The sequence below is a fragment of the Phaseolus vulgaris genome, chromosome 6 (assembly GCF_000499845.2).
Source record: "Phaseolus vulgaris cultivar G19833 chromosome 6, P. vulgaris v2.0, whole genome shotgun sequence".
Classification (NCBI taxonomy): Eukaryota; Viridiplantae; Streptophyta; class Magnoliopsida; order Fabales; family Fabaceae; genus Phaseolus; species Phaseolus vulgaris.
In genome coordinates this window covers 11,460,478-11,480,032 of record NC_023754.2, presented here as the reverse complement: position 1 = coordinate 11,480,032, position 19,555 = coordinate 11,460,478, and the positions used below count along the sequence as shown (strand labels likewise).

General features: G+C 33.5%; 2 long non-coding RNA genes, 2 other non-coding genes and 1 pseudogene across 4 annotated transcripts; 3 read left to right on the top strand and 2 right to left on the bottom strand.

Moving 5' to 3' along the window:
* Window positions 1-2,496: 2,496 nt before the first annotated feature.
* On the bottom strand, window positions 2,497-5,424 carry LOC137831109 (uncharacterized). The gene is made up of 2 exons (XR_011084341.1): window positions 3,128-5,424; window positions 2,497-2,924 (listed from the first exon to the last, which is right to left on the bottom strand). It is a non-coding gene; the product is annotated as an uncharacterized lncRNA (long non-coding RNA).
* Window positions 5,425-5,934: 510 nt separating this feature from the next.
* LOC137831107 (pentatricopeptide repeat-containing protein At3g49710-like) lies at window positions 5,935-9,791 on the bottom strand (annotated as a pseudogene).
* A 1,324-nt stretch (window positions 9,792-11,115) lies between these two features.
* LOC137831108 (uncharacterized) lies at window positions 11,116-14,017 on the top strand. The gene is made up of 4 exons (XR_011084340.1): window positions 11,116-11,709; window positions 12,498-12,587; window positions 13,256-13,336; window positions 13,749-14,017. It is a non-coding gene; the product is annotated as an uncharacterized lncRNA (long non-coding RNA).
* Window positions 14,018-14,484: 467 nt separating this feature from the next.
* On the top strand, window positions 14,485-14,645 carry LOC137833719 (U1 spliceosomal RNA). Its single transcript, XR_011084788.1, has one exon. It is a non-coding gene; the product is annotated as a U1 spliceosomal RNA (small nuclear RNA).
* Window positions 14,646-18,405: 3,760 nt separating this feature from the next.
* LOC137833713 (U1 spliceosomal RNA) lies at window positions 18,406-18,566 on the top strand. Its single transcript, XR_011084782.1, has one exon. It is a non-coding gene; the product is annotated as a U1 spliceosomal RNA (small nuclear RNA).
* Window positions 18,567-19,555: the final 989 nt, after the last annotated feature.

Sequence of the window (19,555 nt, the reverse complement as noted above, 5' to 3'; positions counted from 1 at the left end):
TTCGGTTCGCAGAATCTCGTGGGTAAAAGAGGGTTGTCTTTACAAGAGAGAAACCTAGAGCCACAGGTCAGATTCACGATGAACGAGCAAGGAAAGGTTCAGGTAGACCAGTCAGAGGTACTTATGGAAATGGGAGCACGGGTCGTGCTTCAGCTAAGGTTCCTAGACGACAGTGGCTTAGGAGAACCAATATTCCAGCTGTTGAAACTTCTCCAGAAAATTTCTTGTTGAATATGGAGAGTGTTTGTTCTCAGGTTGTTCTAGGATTCGGCAGTTCCTGTAAGTGGGAGCCAGTAGGAACAGAGAACGGGTGGTCAGTGAATGACGTGTTAAACTCAGGGGAGTTTTAACGAAGTCTTCAAAATGATTAAGAAGGCTGGTGGCAACTAGTGATGGAACATTGAGTTTCGTCGACAGATTACAGAAGTACATGTACACAGTTGAAGCGCAGGTGAACATTGTTCCGTGACTTCAAGTGGAAGATTGTTGGGTATGAAGTCAAGACCAATTAGATTGGGCTGACTAGACACCATGTTTAGTGAGTGGGCTTAACCATTGTACACAGTTGAAGCACATGTGAACATTGTTATGTGGCTTCAAGTGGGAGATTGTTGGGTATGAAGCCAGGACCAATTGGGTTGGGCTGATTAGACACCATGTTTAGTGAGTGGGTTTAATCATTGTGTCTCTTTTATTATCTCTATTTAAAGAGATCATTGTGCTTGTAATTTTGTACGTAACAGAGGTTACAGTTGACGACCGAACCACGTTAAATCTTGTGTGTTTATTTTTCTACAGTTGATTTGTGATTGTGTGTTGCTTTCGCGTGTGTTTTTTCCCATCAAATGAACCAACAAAAAGATTAAGGGATACTGAAATCCAAAACTGCATACCTTCAAGGAAGAAAACATTCCAGGCAATCCATAGTTGGAACTAAGCTGCAAAATACACTAAAACAAATAGATTTGTAAATTACAAATAATCAATACTACCTTTAGTCCTTTTTATAAGAAATAAACGATAGTGTTTTTAACACACTGGTTTTTTATAATAAGAACCAGGGGAAATAGAACAAACATGTTTGAAATAATAGGGATCAAGGAAGAACAAAAGAAGGAAATCTCATTGATGAAGTTGACATTTTGAGCATTTGAAAAGTGAGGAAAGGACGAATGCAGTGCAAGCATTTAATAAGATCAAGGCAATAAAATGTTCATGCACAATATGTTAAAATATATGGCCTTAAACGAGAGGGGTGAATTGTTTAAGAGGGGGTTTTGAAAACATTTTCAGGTTTAACAACTTTTTTGTGTAAATCCAGAACAGGAATCAAGTTAGCCAATAATTCAAGCAATTATACAGCAAAGCAACAGAAAAACAATCGGTTGTTTCTTCGAAACAATCAGTTGTTTATATCAGCAAAGCTTAAAACAAAATTTAAATGAGTTCAAGGTAAGAGAGAAATACACCAACAGTTTATACTGGTTCACTCTTAAGCCAAGAGCTACATCCAGTCCTCAAAATACCACTGGGTAATCCACTAAGCAATCAAACCAGATTACAAAACACAAACCATCAAAGTAGTGACCTTGAACCCTTCAAGAAACACACTATCTTTGGCAAACCACACCAAGAGTATTGATCTTGAACACCTCAAGAGCACACAATACTCTTTGGCAACACAACACCAGAAATACAATAGGTTAAGAAAGGATTACACCTGATCATAGTACAAACTGAAATTGAATACAATTGCAATCATATTCCACTCTCTCTTGAAAACCCAAAGCTTGATGTGGATCTTGAAATCTTATAATCAAATCTCTGAAACTGAATTTCTCAAAACTGTTTCTTACTTGTTTGAAAACATAAACAAACCATTTATATTTTCCAAAGATTGGTCAAAGCAATTAATGAAGGAGCGTATTCAGTTGAAAAACATTTAAAGCGTATTTACCATTCAAAACATAATTATGTTAGGATTTTCAAAGAAACAATCGGTTGAAACCACGAAACAACCGATTGTTTGGCTTGACAGTTAAGTCAACCAAACTAAAATAGTTTTCAACCTTTTTCAAAACTTCCAAGAGTAAAACAACCGATTGATTCGATAAAACAACAGGTTGTTTTTCACTTAATTGGAAAAACACTTGATTTCAAAATGGTTTTTAATCACATCAGTTTTAGATTCAACAAAGGAGTGGATCACACTTTATTCTACACAATTTTTTTCACTCTAAACCTACTTATACTCAATTGATTATGATATAAACTTAACTGATATCTGCTGCTCTGTTTTTTTAGCAATAAATAAAATGAATTAAAAGGGACTTCAGGGATGTCGCAATGCTTATAGAAGAACTAAAAGATCTTCTTTAGTAATACCCAATCTTAACATTTCAGCACCTCATTAATCATCTATAAAACTGCTGCTCTGTTATTTACTTTACTAGGTTTATAAATTGTTGTTCTATTATCAGTCTTAATCCTATGAAATTCTCTTTTTAAATATTTAATACAGTGACATATATATACTTACAACTCCTATTCAAGAATTCTATAATCATACTTAAACAAATATATAACGATTAGTTTACGAGTTCACTGATAAACTAAATCTAACAAGTACAAATATACATACATGTATGAAAAATAGAATGGATAAACACCATAAAATGAGGGCATGAAGATAAATGATAAACTTAGTTTACATTATAGAGGCGGCAAATACTGAAATAAGAAAGAGAAGAGGACGTGATTAGATGAGGGTACTGGCGGAGGAGGAATAATGGAAAACAACTAATGATTCGCTCTTTTCTTGGCTCTTCTTTTAGCTTAGTCACTAAACTAATGATTGTTGTTTCCTTCAGCACCTGCTACAGAGATTGTCATCGAAAGCAACTTTGCAAATGACAGATAATACCCTAAAACATGGAGTTATGGCAATGTCATTTGTCAGATTCGTATTTTGATTTTTAAGCAACCAATGTATCTCTCAATTTTCTTTCGAAGCGTCAAACTCCTAAACTAATCAATATTACTTATGTGCAATAGATACATATAACATGAAAAGGTTCTCTAGAAGGATAGATACACACATGAATAAGATATATATGATTAGGCTTACCTGAGTCCTTAAGATTATAACTTCTTGACTTAAAATATCATTTATATGCTTTAAATCATCATTGATATCCTCACACGATTCTATTGGACTTGACTTTGACGAAACTGGAGATGTTGATTGACAAGATAATCTTGCAGCAGACTCTGAAAATGAAAGGTTTTTTCTTAGAATCAACAAAAACAGAATTTGATGATTTTGAAGAAGCAAAACCCCTCATCTCTATTTTTCCATTCGAAGCTGGGGAACGGTGGCTATCTTGTGAATCTGGAAGCATCAATTGACTACTTTTTGTTTGAAGAATAGAACCAAAAGATGAAAGTCTCAATAGTGTTCCCTGTATTTTAGTGGTTCTATTCTCTTGCAAACTTAACACTTCTCAAGCTAGGAGTTTGCACCAAGGCTACTGAGCAAATTATCCAAAGTATTCTTCTCCAGCAAATTAAGTTCCCATTGAGCTCGTACTTCTTCCCTTGCAGCTCCAAGCAACAAATTATCATGTGATATAGAAGTCTTGGTACAACTCTAGCAATATGCTTCCAGTTTCGAGATCAGCTCTATAAAGCACCTGGAAACAGAACGGCATATAATAAGGGAAACAAATAATGCCATTATCCACCCCCATTCTGGTGCATCTTATCCTTTTCCTCTTCATATTACTTTGAACCCTTGACATTTTTCTCATTGAATCATGATTCTGAAGTTTGTTAATTCTCTGTACACGTGTAGAAAATTTAGAACCCTCCCATGTACTTTTTCCTTGAAAGGACAAAGGGGTTTCCAAGAAGATGGTGGAACAATGCGGCAAATTCCATATGGCTCAGCCCTGGACCGAATGCTTGATATATATTTCAAAAGTATCTTGAAACTCCTGGATAAAAATGAGAAGTCAGAGGTGTGATTTTTTGAAAAGCCAACTGAACTAAACAGAACAGTGGCATGGACAGAAGTGAATTCAAATGTGCCATAGGAACTGCACAAGATCTCTTTAGTAGGGTAGAAAACAGGAGCATCCTCAATATTTGGCCTACGAGCCTCTTCTGGTCGCCAGCTAACAATAACTTGTCAGATACTTCAATTGTCAATTACTCTTCACGCAAGAGAGATACCCAATAACACCTATTTTATAATGAAGTAACTCATATAATATATGATAAAATTACCAACTCAAGTCCATTGTTGTTATTACAATAACCAACTCAATTATGAGCAGGTTGACTTTCTATTTTAAAATTCAATAAAGGACCATACCAATTCATAAAACTTGGCAATACATTTTCTCTTAATAAATCCATCTTTCAAAGAAATTAGTGTATGTTTATACTAAGTTATTAACATAATAACAAGAATAAAAGAAACGACAGTAATAGAGGAGAATGAAGGCAATTATAGTTAATTCATCAATAATGAGGCTAATAATAATTTCTAACAGAAATAAATCATGTATATTTTATAAATAGACCTTTTAGAGATTACTGCAATCTGGACATCCATGGATGACTCCCAGAGGAAGACAAGCTCTTGAGGAAAAATTCGGCATTAACATTCATAATGTAAGATACTAACCAGAATTCAATGCACTAAAATATATAGGAAATGTTGAGCATTGTATTCAAAATCAAGATATAAATCAATATGAGACAGACTTGATCAAGCCGCTCATAGTCAGAGTGTTTATCTGAATGGTTCTCATATTGTCCATGGTCTTCAGCAAAGGGATCTAGGAACCTTTGCAGTTTCACGAACTTGAACATCATTTCCCACCCGAGTTGATAGTGATTCAGAAGCACTTGTAGAGGCTGAACAACTGATGAGAATCAAAAAGATGTTGTTAATAGGAAGAATGGACAAGGGCCAAATCATTTAAAGTTCTTCTTATTAGTCTTTTCAAAAGATGAGGCTCAAGCCCAAGTCCATCCCATGAGGAGCAAGGCCAAGCATTAAATAAAAGAGCATTATTTGAATTACTCTTGTATAGTTGTAGGAGGTGTAGATATTAAATAAAGGAGTGTGAATATGTAAAATAAAGTTACATTGTCCATGTGACTTAAGAGAATAGGTGTAGGTGTAGTTTTTAGGAGGTGTCATAGTAGAAAAAGGTCACACATCCCATATGACTTGTTTTTTGTGGGAATTTCAAATGAGTTTCATTTGAATTTTCCCACCTATTTTTCAGCCCTCACACTATAAATAGAGGTGTGGGCTCTTGTAAAATTCAGAATTGAATAATTGATATAGAGAAACTCTACTCATTTGGAGAGAGATTTGTGTGAGATTTGGATCTGCTTGCTTAGTCTCGTCTTGTGCCAAAAGCTCACAAGATGAGACTAAGCAAGCAGATCCAAATCTCACACAAATCTCTCTCCAAATGAGTAGAGTTTCTTTATATCAATTATTCAATTCTGAATTTTACAAGAGCCCACACCTCTATTTATAGTGTGAGGGTGCTGAAAAATAAGTGGGAAAATTCAAATGAAACTCATTTGAAATTCCCACAAAAAACAAGTCACATGGGAGGTGTGACCTTTTTCTACTATGACACCTCCTAAAAACTACACCTACACCTACTCTCCTAAGTCACATGGACAATGTGACTTTATTTTACATATTCACACTCCTTTATTTAATATCCACACCTCCTACAACTATACAAGAGTAAAAATGATGCTCTTTTATTTAATGTTTGGCCTTGCCCCTCATGAGATGGACTTGGGCTTTTTGGGCTTTGACCTTCTTGGGCTTGGGCTTGGGCCTCATCTTTTGAAAAGACTAATAAGAAGAACTTTAAATGATTTGGCCCTTGTCCATTCTTCCTATTAACAACATCTTTTTGATTCTCATCAACAACTGGTCATGTTTTTATCATCTTGTTTTTTATTGTTTTCTACCCTCTTCAGAGAGAAAGATGTATATGACTCAAAACCTAGTGGAACTGATGGAAAATCATCATTATCTTCTTCAACACATATTCTCATAAGTCCAGTCCCCATCTTAACCTCATGCAAAAGGCAATAAGCAACAATGTCTATGGTTTGTCTTCCCTGTACGAACTAAGGAGTCAGCATAAAACCATAATCTGCACGCACAGGCCAACACAAAACAAAAAGGATTTTATTAAACTTACTTTGATAAGAAGAGTACTTATGATGTGAAAGACGTGGAGTTTGTAGGTTCTCTGAACTTCCACTGCAAAGTATCTGGAAATCACATCAACAGAAGCTAATTCAAGGTGCCGGTAACATAAATTGTTAGAATACATCAATCTGAAATAAGTCACAATAAACAAATAAAGTCAGCTCAGATAAGGAATCATCATACAAGACAATATCTTGACTTTCAATACATTATTTGCTATTTAGTCAAAATTCTTATCCTCGCTCATCTCAGACTAAAGCTCTAACTATTTTCAATAACGCTATTGGCATTCGTCCAACAGAATGGAAGCAAAGGCATATCAAAACTTCAATATGTTCTTTTTTGTTAATATTCTTGTAGGAGGGTGCATCATCTACATGCAAGTGACAATCAACATTCTTGATCTCTTTCTCACTTATCCCTCTTTTAATACTTATATTTACTCTTTCTCATAACCAAATCCCTAGTTCACTACATTTCAACAGCCAGATCATGAGATAATTTTTCAAAATAAAATAAAATCAGTGATCACTGACAGGATCAAGCGAATAAGAAGCAATGAGCAACATCAAGAGAATAGCAACACAAGCAAGAATACACCAAAAAAGAAGAGAAGAGGAACAAAACACCAACCGGGAAGACGGAAAACGCAGGTGAGCGAGAAGAGGAACACGACGACAAGAGGAAGAATGAGAATGCAGGTGAGCGCGAATGAAATATTTACCCTCAAATTTCGATTTTTTACTGCAATTGCCACACCATCTGCTTAAACCACGTCAGTCTGCCTGTGCCACGTTTTAGTTTGTCAAATGTGTGTTGGTTGACAGAGAGTGTCAACAAAACATTATCCTTACCGAAACTTGACTCAGGTGTGTAATTAGCAAGATAGTAGTATAACCTTTTCCCACTGAAATAGAAATATTGATTGTTTTTCATCACCAATAGTCCCTGCAGGAACATTGCCCTTCCTTAAAGCAATGAAACCTGTGAGTATCTCTTACAGTGATTTCCCTGCCACTGATGGCTGAAATATGTTTGATGGCATTATGGCAATCACCACAAATTCTTAGGTTCTTCACAATCAATATAGGCACTCCTTCTTCAGTGGAGATCAGGCCAAATGCAACTGCCAGCTTCTCACTGTGATTTAATAACCTTCTTTCTTTCTCATTTCTCTCTACCTCTTCAGCTTTCACCAATGCTCATCTTATATCAGTTACGTACCCTTCTTGCTTCATTTTCCTCAACAATTCTTCCATGTACATATGAATCTCTTTTATCATTGGATGTGAAGTGTCTTCAGCCACAAAGACATGCACCTTCTTATCTATCTCTATCCAACTACAACCTGGTTTCTTCTTCACTCCTCTTCCCCTCATCATCCTTTTAATGTTTGCATCCTCGTCCCATCTGGAAGCACTGGCATACATATTTGAAAGCATTGCATATGGAGCAGCGTTATAAGGTTCCAGCCGGAGGAACTCATTGGCTGCTTTCACTGCTAGGTCTACATTTCCATGCTTCCTACACGCACCAAGCAAAGAAGCCCACTCAATAGAACCAGGATTATATGGCATTGTTTCAATAATCCTCTCAGCCTCCCTGAGTTTGCCAGCCCGACCCAAAAGATCTATCATGCAGGAAAAATGTTCTTCTGGTTCAATTCCAAACTTTTCTTTCATCATATTAAAATATTTCTGACCCTCTTCAACTTTTCCTGTGTGTGCACATGCAGAAAGAACAGATATGAAGGTTATGCTGTTAGGTGCAATATCTTTCTGCAGCATCAGTTCAAAAAGCCTGAGCGATTCAACTTCAACACCATGTTGTGCATAGCCTGCAATCATTGAGTTCAAAGACACCGTGTTATGTTCTGTCATTGTATCAAAAACCCTTCTTGCATCATGAACATTCCCACATCTAGAATACATAGCTACAAGGGCATTACTCACTGAAATGCGATTATAAGAAATGTCTGATTTTATAGCCAATGAATGAATCTGTTTTCCCACAGAAGGGGATGACAAATTAGAACAAACACTAGTCACACACACAAAACTACAATCATCCGGACGAAAACCCTTGCGCTGCATCTCCTTGAAACACCAAAGGCCGTCTTCAGACAAGTCCTCATACTGCGAAAACCCAGATATCATCGTGTTCCAAAGAACCAAATCAGGTGCATGAATCTCCTCAAACACCTTCCTACATTCCACCATGCCAGCAGCACACTTAGAATACAAATCAATCAACCCACTCCCAACATGTGAATTCCCATGGAACCCAGTCTTTACCATCATTCCATGAAACTGCATGTCTACAACCAAATCCTTAACACAGGTAAATGCAGTCAAAACACTGGCCATGGTAAACATATCAACCTTCAAATCCTTCCTAACCATCTCAATAAACAATTCCACTGCCTCCACCCCCTCCCGGTGCTGCCCACATGCCACAATCATTGCATTCCATGAAACCTCATCCCTGACCCCACCCTCCCCCATCTCCCTAAACACTCTCTTCGCCTCATTAAAAAACCCCTTCCTACTATAACAAGCGAGCACTGTATTATTCACCGAAGCATAACAATCATACCCACACATCACCACAAAGCATGGCAACTGCCGAACCAATCCAACATCATCACCACAGGCGGTGATCACACCAGACAGTGTGAACCCGTCAAGACCCAAACCGAGGTCTCTAACTTCCTCAAAGAGGCTCAACACTGGCCCACACTCACCCCTATCAGCATAGGCAGCTATAAGGGTGTTGTAAGATATTAAGTCTGGTTGAGGAATTTCATCAAACAGCTGGTGGGAAGGTGGATAAGGGAGTGTTTGGCATACGCATTCATGAGGGTGTTGTAAGAGAAAACATTAGGGGGTGTTGAGTGAGGTGGAAGGAGATTTGGGCACTGTGGAGGGAACCACATTTAGAGTAGAGGAGGGTGAAGTGGTTGAAGAGGTAGGTGGAGGTTGGGATGAGAGACTTGAAGAAAAGGGCATGGAGGGTTTTGCCTGTTATGAGATCTCTTTGGGTTATGCAAGCTTTGAGAAGGTTGCGGAAAGTTTGAACTTGAAAGGGGTACATGCATTGCATTGGATTTGGAGGTGCGGTTGAGAAAGCTTTGTTTTCTTTTCAATCTTCACATTCTCTCTCTTCTCCGACTTCGCAATCAGATCACAGCTTCCTTGGAGTGTAGATGTTGTGATGCTTCCGGTGATGACGTGGCCGTAATTGTGAGCGTTGGAGGTCGATTATGATGGTGGAGGTTTCGAATTTGAGTGCGCGTGAGGAGTTGGAGGCGTTGGTGCGCGAGAACTAGGGGCTTGGTGAGGGTTTGGAAGGGTTGTTGGGTGAATGGAAGGGTTCGGGCACGAGAACGGGTGAGGTAGTGTGAGTTTGGGGAACAGTTTCTTCTGAGCGGTGAATTTTGTGTTTCGAGTGATGTCACGCACTGATACGATGATCACGACTTCGGATCTTAATAGAACTGGTCCCGTGGAAAGAGACATCGAACAGGTAAATTGGTTAGTTTGTGACTACTGTATTCAAATTCAACTGTTAAGAGTTTATTTATTGATATTTAATATTCAATAGGTTTTTAATTGGTTATTTTTTGTTTTAAATTATGTTACTATTAGACGGATTTTAATTGTTAGCTATTTATGGATATTCAAATAGGTTTTCAAATGTAATAAAAATGTAATAAACGATAAATGATTAATCATGATGATGATGATGTCAACTTTGTACTGCACTGGAAGTCAAGTTTGGTTGGTTCATTAATTTGTTTGAGCTGCCCAAGTTTGGTTGGGTTTCCTTTGACCCTTTTGTTGTAATGGGTTTGATTCTGTATTGAATATACATGCGTTCTACACCATTATATTGAAATTCTTTGTAATTTTCCTTATTTGTTTTATCTCTGTAACTGTTGGTCGAAGAGGCCTTGTTTGGCATGTAGGACTCCAAATTTTCTTCATTGCAGTTGTATTTTAGCTTGTTTTTTAGGTCCCACACTCGTTAGGATATGAAGAGGAAGGGGCTTATGCATCCATAAATAAGATCCCTGGCCCTTTATACACTCACCCTTTGTTTGAAAGAGAATTAGATTGCTTAATCTGCTTTCATTTTAATTTTTTTGAATCATAAATGAGAGTAATCTTCTCTTTAAAGAGATGACAACTTCAGGTTCAAAGAATGAGAGAGGGAGATTTGACCAACTCCTTGAGTAATCATAGGATAAATTTTAGGATGAGAAATATTAGAAAATAAGGAAGCATTAACAAAAATGTGACATTCCAAGGTTTGACAACCTTATTAGATTGAAAGATGTTTGTTGTCTTGTTAGGATAACCATGTAGGGAGAAATACTTTTATTTTGAGTGTGGCCAACTCTCTTACAAGAGGAGCATTGAGGACATTTGTATCCATTTGAGTAAAGGAAGGCATACTGAAGGAATCCACCAATAATTAGAAATACAACAATACAATAACGATCCTCTGATACCAACTTAAGATACCAACTTAAGATTTAAAATACGATAAAAACTTAAGAGGATTTAAAATACGATAAAAACTTAAGAGGTTGATTATCTCTTAGCTGATCTTGAGGTAATTAATGCTAATAGGCAAAAACAACTTTTTAGGACAGACTACATAAACTATCTACACAAGTTAAGGTATATAACCAAGACAAATTATTCTAATAATTTGTTTTGTACACTCAGCAAAATGACATCATCTGTAGTTGAAAACCTGCATAGTGGTAAAGGACTTGTTCATTGTATTTTGTACACTCAGCAAAATGACATCATCAGTAGTTGAAAACCTGCATAGTGGTAAAGGACTTGTTCATTGTATTGGACTATCTGATAATTTATGTTTTGATGAGCTCATACTGTAGTAGATAAAGTTGATTTTAAAAATTACTAAAGGATCTATTGCTCCTTTAATATTGATAGTGATATTTAGGTTGTAGTCAAGAATGAGAGCAAGTTCATGTTCTTTAAACTTTGATGTATGCTTGTGGAGATGCTACTAATAAAGAAATCAGGATAAGAATGAAAAGTCTCTGCAAAACTAATGGGTCCATGGTTGCCAAAGATATTTTAAAAAATTCTAGCTGCTTCCATTTTGGTGATTAGATTTTTTTAGAGAATTTCTGACTAGTAAGGAGTGTTGGACAATGATCTCATCATTATAACATATTCTAAGAAGTTTTTTCAATTTTCATCTAAGTTGATGTGCATTCAGCTTATTCTCTTGTGTTGTGGAATTTGATATTCAGGCAGGACATTTTATGCTTGCCAAATGTGCTGACTATACTGTCTGAGGTTCTTTATTCGTCTTAATTACAGGCTATTACTGCTTTAAAAAAAGGGGCTTACTTGCTCAAGTATGGAAGAAGAGGGAAGCCCAAGTTTTGTCCTTTTCGACTTTCCAATGTGAGTTTTGTGCTTGTTTTTCTGTACATATAGATTAATACTTGTGAAAATGCATGTCTCTTTTCTTCCTAAGATATATGTTTGCAAATACTTTTGTCCCTGTATTATTTTCAAATAAAAACTTAGAGCCTCAAACTGTTCTTTTCTTTTAGTTATGTTTTATTATTAGTTTACTCTATAAATAATTATAACAAACTTTCTTGAAAAGGCAGAAGTAGGGAGAAATATAGCAGACGGTCTTGAAGTTGACAGATTAAGACTGTTAGTGATTTTTCAAGAGAGGTAAAAATGTATTCATTGAATAAACATTGTGAGGTGCATACTCAAAGTTTCAAATAATTACAGAAAGAACTATCGATGGCTTAAGTACAGTTAGATCAGCATATATATTAGGTTTGTAAACTGTTTTCAGTCATTGTGAAATTACTAAAAATGACGATTACCATGCTTGACTACAAAGCTTTAATTATCTAATTGAAAAAGTTAAAGCATGATAATGCTTTTGCTAAACCTTGGGAAACCTTGATTAGTTTACCAGAAATATAGTTTTCATCACAATAATTATTCGTAGTTTACCAGAAATATAGTTTTCATCACAATAAGTATTCTACATTCTTTGAGTCCAAATTTGGAGATCCTACCTCGACTAGATATTAAAAGACCACTTTCTAATATGAAAGTATAGTAAATAGTGATCCTAAATTTAGGATAGATAAATATCACATTCGTTGTTGATATATTTTTTTTCTTTTGACAATAAAAGTATTCAATTTGTCTGTTGCTTTCAGGATGAATCTGTTTTGATATGGTTCTCGGGGAAAGAAGAGAAGCCCCTTAAACTAACTAAGGTTTCTAGGATTAAATCTGAACAACGCACAGTAAGTGTTTCACAATGATAAGGAAATCATTCATACTGTTTTGCTGATTCAGATTTAGCCAACAATGTCATTTCTTATTTTTATAAATAATTGTTATAAGGTAGTTGTGTAATTGATATAATTAATAAAGCTTGCATTTTATGTATGTAGTATTGTCATCTCACAATTTGTTCTTATCTTAGTCAATATATAGACGATATGCCATTCACTATCCATCTTCTACTAAGAAGCTTGCCAGCTAGGTCTCTTGTTATTCTGAATCTTCTCCATTATATGGCTGTTTATGGAAATTGTTTGGATCTTGTTTCCCTTCAGGAGATGCTTCAGATTTATTATGATTTACTGGCTACTGATGATTACTTTATTGTGGTCCCCTGCTATCATTTATGTAGTTTCTAATAGCAACTATTATGCTGCTTCTTTCCAGGAATTTATATACACGCTGATGTACTTTTGCCCTATCTTTTCTAATAACTTACCATTTATGTAAAAATACACTACACGATCATGTTGTTTTGGTGAACATGATCATGGGTTTATTCAATAATCATAAATATATTCAGAGTTTCTTCTTGACTATGAGCATCTATACTGAATTCATCTGAAGTGATTAGCTTGTCTTGTCTATCTCTGTTATGACTGATTAAACATTATTCTATTTTTTTCAGCCAATCTTTCAAAGATATCCGCGGCCTGAGAAGGAATACCAGTCTTTTTCTCTCTTTTACAATGATAGATCGTTAGACTTGGTATAAATTTTTATATTCATCTCCCTTTACCCATCTTCTTGAAAAATGATCCATATTTGCATCTTGGTAAAAAGGTATTTGATTAACTAAGTATCAGTTAATTTAATCAATAATCTACCTACTGTCAACCACAAAGTTGTAAAAAGGGTGGTGGGCAGTGGCTGAAACGTGTGGTAGATTCATGGTTAACCTTGGATAGATTATTTGTTTGGTTTAACTTATGCTTGGTTGATCAAATATTTTATGGTCACAAAATAAATAAAAACTTTTTCCCAAGCTATATTATGGGTCAGTTTTGGTGTTGTGCTTGGTCTGCTGCTTTGATTGCTCAAATATAATTTATATTGAGTATTATTAAGGTATATTGTTCCTAAAACTTTATGTAATGTTGTGATCAATGCTTTTCTTCTAGATTTGTAAGGATAAAGATGAAGCTGATGTTTGGTGTCGGGAGTGAGGACCTGGCTCATTGATGATAAAGCAAGAATATGGCATCAATTACATACATTTTTTTTTCTAATCTCATTACACTTTCATTCTTTCCGTATATGTAGCCTCTTGTTTAAAGTAGGTGCAATGTAAATTTCATAAGCGAATGCATTTACTATTTTTTTCTTTTACACCAGTTATATACCTTCAGCCATGAATCCATTATTTCCTTAACATCCAAAATTATTCTCATTTGGTTATTAATTATATATTAACCAAATTATATATTTATATATAGGTCATTGCTAGTACCTTACTTAGCCTCTCAAATACTTCTGATTTTCAGTCTCTGAAACCAAGCAAGCATCAAGGTTCACCCGGTTATCCTTTGGCTATGTCAGCCAACATCAATAACTTACCATATCAAAATTTTGAAATTATATATCATCTTACCAATTACTTCTTGTTTCAACCCAGCATTTATTACTTAATTTAGAAATAACAATTTCCTAATTTATTTTGACAATATTTATTATTCTTTAAAGAAATAAAAGGAGTTTCATACTCATGCAAACTAACAGAGATTTATTTGTAGAGGAAAATGGTTAAGTTAAAAAAACACTGCAGAGTATAAAAATGTGTTAGTCCCACATTACTCACTATAGATTAACTAATGAGAACTAAAGAATATAAAATTAAGTTACATATGGTTATTTTCCATACTTACCTGGACGGGGTCTATGGTTGATCATGAAGGTCCATGGCCTAAGGTAATAACTTCCATTGCACATTGGAAGGGTATTCCTTTAAGGTCTGTCAATAATGACAGAGCCTACGTCATAATTTGTGGTAGTGGGGCATGCGTTCGCGCAGCTCCTTCTATACAGTTTTTAAAATTTTAATTTTAATCTTGTATTTTAATGTTTTTTTTTTGTGGTATTATTGTAATTTTATCCTTTAAAGGAAATACTAAATTAACATATATTCTTAATTTTTAATAAAATATATATAATGTATTTACTAATAGTAAGATCATTTTAATAAGCCATATTTATTGTTTTTAATCTTTTTCTACATTTGTAAACTTTAAATAAACTGCACATGATTTGCTAGTTAACCATTGCATAGTGAGGATGTCACTCATTTGGTGTGTGTGTGTTATGAGGTGTTTAGTTTGTGTTAGCTAGAGTTGTGAAGAACCTTTCTTTCACTATATGTTGCTTGGTACAGTTCCACTCTAGTTTGATTGGGTGGAAAGACCTTATATAGGCCACCTAAATTAAAATCCCACAAGTCATGAATATTTTATGTTTTATATTTATGTGTTTCCATTATTTACTTGTGAACTTTGATATAGTTTTATTATTCAGTAGTGATGTAGTTTTCAAATAATAATTACCTTCAACATGGAAAAAAATGTTTTCTTTCTCTCATGTAGCACATGCATGTCCAACTTTTTTGAACCAAAACCTGATTCAGTTGTTCTGGAATTAACTAGAAATCAAACTTTCAAAATTAGGGAAAAAGAGAGACATTGTCACTTGTATGTGTTGTTTGTGTTGGTTTGAGGGAATAGGCCTGCTTCTAAGGAAGAAGACAACATTATTACAATATAAGGATATCTCATTCATATTTTCATTTCACAATGCTATGTTAATTAATTAAGTATCTTACTACAAATTCTAGTTTTTGAGTTTTGTAATACCAAAATAAGAATGCACTTTGTTGTCGATGTGTCGTAAATGAATTATCATTTTGTGACACCAAGTTCAAGCCATTATTATTATTCTTTATATCTTTTTGTCACAAGTTGATATTTTTAAATAATTTATTATTCTAGATAGAAAGTAAGTATCTTAACGCACTTGGTGGTAGAGGTAGACTAAGAGAGGCATCTTAAGGGGATAATGATTAAGTTATGTTTTTTAAGATACAAAAAAAAGTATTTCAAGTCACACATTGCTAAAAAAGTATTTCATGTCACACATTACTAGAAGAGTAGTAAGAAGTGAGGAACTTGGACTACAAAAGATAAGGTCTGTGAGTGGGCAACATACTTATCTGGACGACACCAATGACTTTCATTGCACTTGGGAGAGGTGTTTCTCTAAGGTTTGTCCAAATGGCAAAGCTTGTCATAATTTGTAGTAGATGGAGCATGTGTTTGCTCAACCTTATATTAATAATAGTCATGAATCTTTTAATGCACACTTTATAATATTTGTATTTGATGTCTTCCGTAGTTGCTAGTTATACAAATTTGAAGTAGATTTTGATGAAGATTTTATTATTTATGTAGAAGAGGTAAAATACAACCACACAATAACAAGAATACTACAAAAGAATAAATCAAGTGGACTCTCTTAATAATAGAAAATATTTCAATCTCATATAAAATGATTTTGAAATAAGTTATATAAATTTAAAATTTTATTATTTTAATGAATTAATAATACATGTTAATTTTACTTGTAAAATTATAGAATAAACTCCTCATTCTAAATTATTAAACAAAAAACTTAGAATTGATCATGGTTCTAAGCGATTTTATCGATTAAAAATATTATCTAATTGATTGTATTCTTTTCTAGTCATTCCATACCTATATAAGAATATATTAATATATTAAAAATATATTTTAATCCATTAAAAAAAATCTTATTAGCAAGCTAAACTCTAATGCATTTTGTGAAGTTTTCTAGTGGAGATTTTAAGTCAAATCATAAAAGAGAAATTCAAAATTTATTCTAATCAATACAACATACCTAATCAACACAACATATTTAAAACACATATAAGTATTCATAACATATCTAATTTTTAAAGTCTTTAATTTAGGTATTGGATTTATCAAATACACCACACTCCAACAAATACAACAATAATAAAATTAAACATACAAGAAAAAAAAATCTTAAAGACTCGTTTCAGTTTAAATTAATCATCTCATTTATAAAAATCCTTAAAAAACATACAACATATTAAGGAAAGAAGTAATAGAAAATATAATTTACTTTGTTAGTTAGAGAAGCGTCATTGTAATCCCATTGCATAATTTGTAGTCATTTTATTATTCTATTTATTTTATAGATTAATTTGTTTGTCATGATTATAATTTGAAAAAAAGTTAAATCTAAAATTTAATTTGATGCATTCCTTAAACAAAGAGCAAGAGATTATTATAAAACCAAGAATATTTGTGTTTTCACTTTTAGAGGTTTAGACAGTAGTCTCGCTTGTTGTACTGATAAAGTTGGTTTGGGTGTTGCTATTGACGACACCGTCGATTAGTCATACATATTATTTTTCTTCACCTTCTACAATTACCTTAAGATTTATTTATATTCCATTTCTACGTCATAACTTGTGGTAGTGGCACTTGCGTTTGCGCAGATCCCTCTATACAGTCTTTTAAATTTCTACTATTTCTTTTAATATCATTTTTTATTTTATTTTTTTGTGATATTATATTATCTATAATACATATATTCCTTTTTTGTTCATTTATTTTTTGTGTCTATATATTATATTATCATTGTTTCAAGAATTAACATATGTTCTTAGTTTTAAATGAAATATATATATATATATATAGTTTATTTACTGATAACAAGATTATTTTAATAAGTCATATTTATTGTTTTTTTATCTCTTCCTATATATGTAAAATTTACATAGTAAAATATGGAATGAAGACTTTTTTATTATAAACATCACAAAGTGCACAAGATTTACTAGTTGACCATTGCATAGTGAGGATGTCACTCATTTGGTGTGTGTGTAAAGGATGTGTTTAGTTTGTGTTAGCTAGAGTTGTGAAGACTCTTTCTTTTACTATATGTTGCTTGGTATAGTTCCACTCTAGTTTGATTGGGTGGAAAAACCTTATATAGGCCACCTAAATTGAAATCCCACAAGTCATGAATATTTTATATTTATGTGTTTCCATTATTTACCTGTGAACTTTGATATAGTTTTATTATTCAGTAGTGATGTAGTTTTCAAATAATAATTGCATTCAACATGGAACAAAGTGTTTTCTTTCTCTCATGTAGCACATGCATGTCCAATTTTTTTTCAATCAAAACCTATTTCAGTTATGCAAAAATGAACTAGAATTATGACCGTTAGAATCAGAAAAAAGGAGAGAGACATTCACTTTTATGTGTTATTTATGTTGGTTTGAGGGAATATTCCTGCTTTTAACGAAGAAGACACCATTATTACAACATAAGGATATACCTCTCATATTTTCATATCATAGTGCTTTGTTAATTAATTATCTTAATACATATTCTAGTTTTTAAGTTTGTAATCCAACAATAAGATTGCACTTTGTTGTTGTGATGTGTCCTAAATGAAAAATCATTTTGTGACACCAAGTGCAAGTAATTAATATTACTTTTCTCTATTTTTTTTACAAGTTGGTATTTTCAAATAATTAATTATTCTGTGGAGAAAAAAGCAAGTATTTTAATGCACTTGGTGATAGCGGTAGATGAAGAGAGACATTAAGGGAATAATGATTAAGCTTGATTTTTTAAGATACAAAAGAAGTATATCAAGTCCCACATTGCTTTAAAAGTAGTAAGAAGTGAGGAACTTGGATTACAAAATAGAAGTGTGTGTGAATGGGCAACATACTTACCTGGACAACACCAATAAGTGATCAAGAAGGCTTATGGTGTAGGGCAATGACCTTCATTGCACTTGGGAGGGGTGTTGCTCTAAGGTCTGCCCAAGTGGTAGAGCCTATGTCATAATTTGTGGCAGAGGGGGCCTGCGTTCGCGCAGCCCCTATATTTATAGTCATGAATTTTTGAATGCACATTATATAATATAATATATATTTTCTTTATTTAGTATTTGTCTTTGATGTCTTTTGTAGTTGCTACAGTAACAACTATAGTAAAAATAAATAAATCAGTCTCAATGGTAGAAAATATTTCAATCTCATATAAATGATTTTGAATTAAGAGTTATATAAATCTTACACTTTACTTTAATGAATTAAAATTGTATTTTAGAATGTTAATTATATTTGTAAACTTATTCAATAAACTCATGTCTACTTATGGTTCTAATATTTTAATATATTAAAAATATATTTTAATGAATTAAAAAAATCTTATCATCAAGATAAACTCTTATATTTTTTTAGAAGTTTTCTTAATGTAGATTTTATGTTAAATCATAAAAGAGAATTTCAGAATTAACACATCATATTAAGAGTACATCTAAGTATTCTTACTATATCTCATCTTTAAATTCTTACATTTATGTATTCATACCATATCCAATCTTTAAAGTCTTACATCTATGTATTCATTGTAAAACTTACACTATCAACCAATAAAAAATCATCAATAATTTAACTTTCAAAGTAGTTATTGTAAAAAAAAATAAACTTACCATAAATAGTTGTTTGTGATTGGATAATAGTGTACAAATCCTTTACAAACAAGCCTTTAACCTTGTAATTAATTGTATTCCAATATAGATGTCAAGTGTGTACAATACACAACACATAATTCAAAAATTCTCAAGAGTTATTGAAATTTAAGTTGAGATCTTCTCAATGACCTAACTTCCCCAATATAATAGTGTCTGTCCTAGTTGTTTATCAACAAAGTGCAAAGTTTCCAGTATGCACACTTCTGCCAGCAACCAACTCAACAAAATTTTTGAAGAAAAGTATATGGTTGTGTTGAATCAAGTGTGTTCAAGCTTTGAAGAATCCAAATTCTAAGCGTTTGATGGAAGACTGGAGGTGTTTGATGTTGCTGAGGT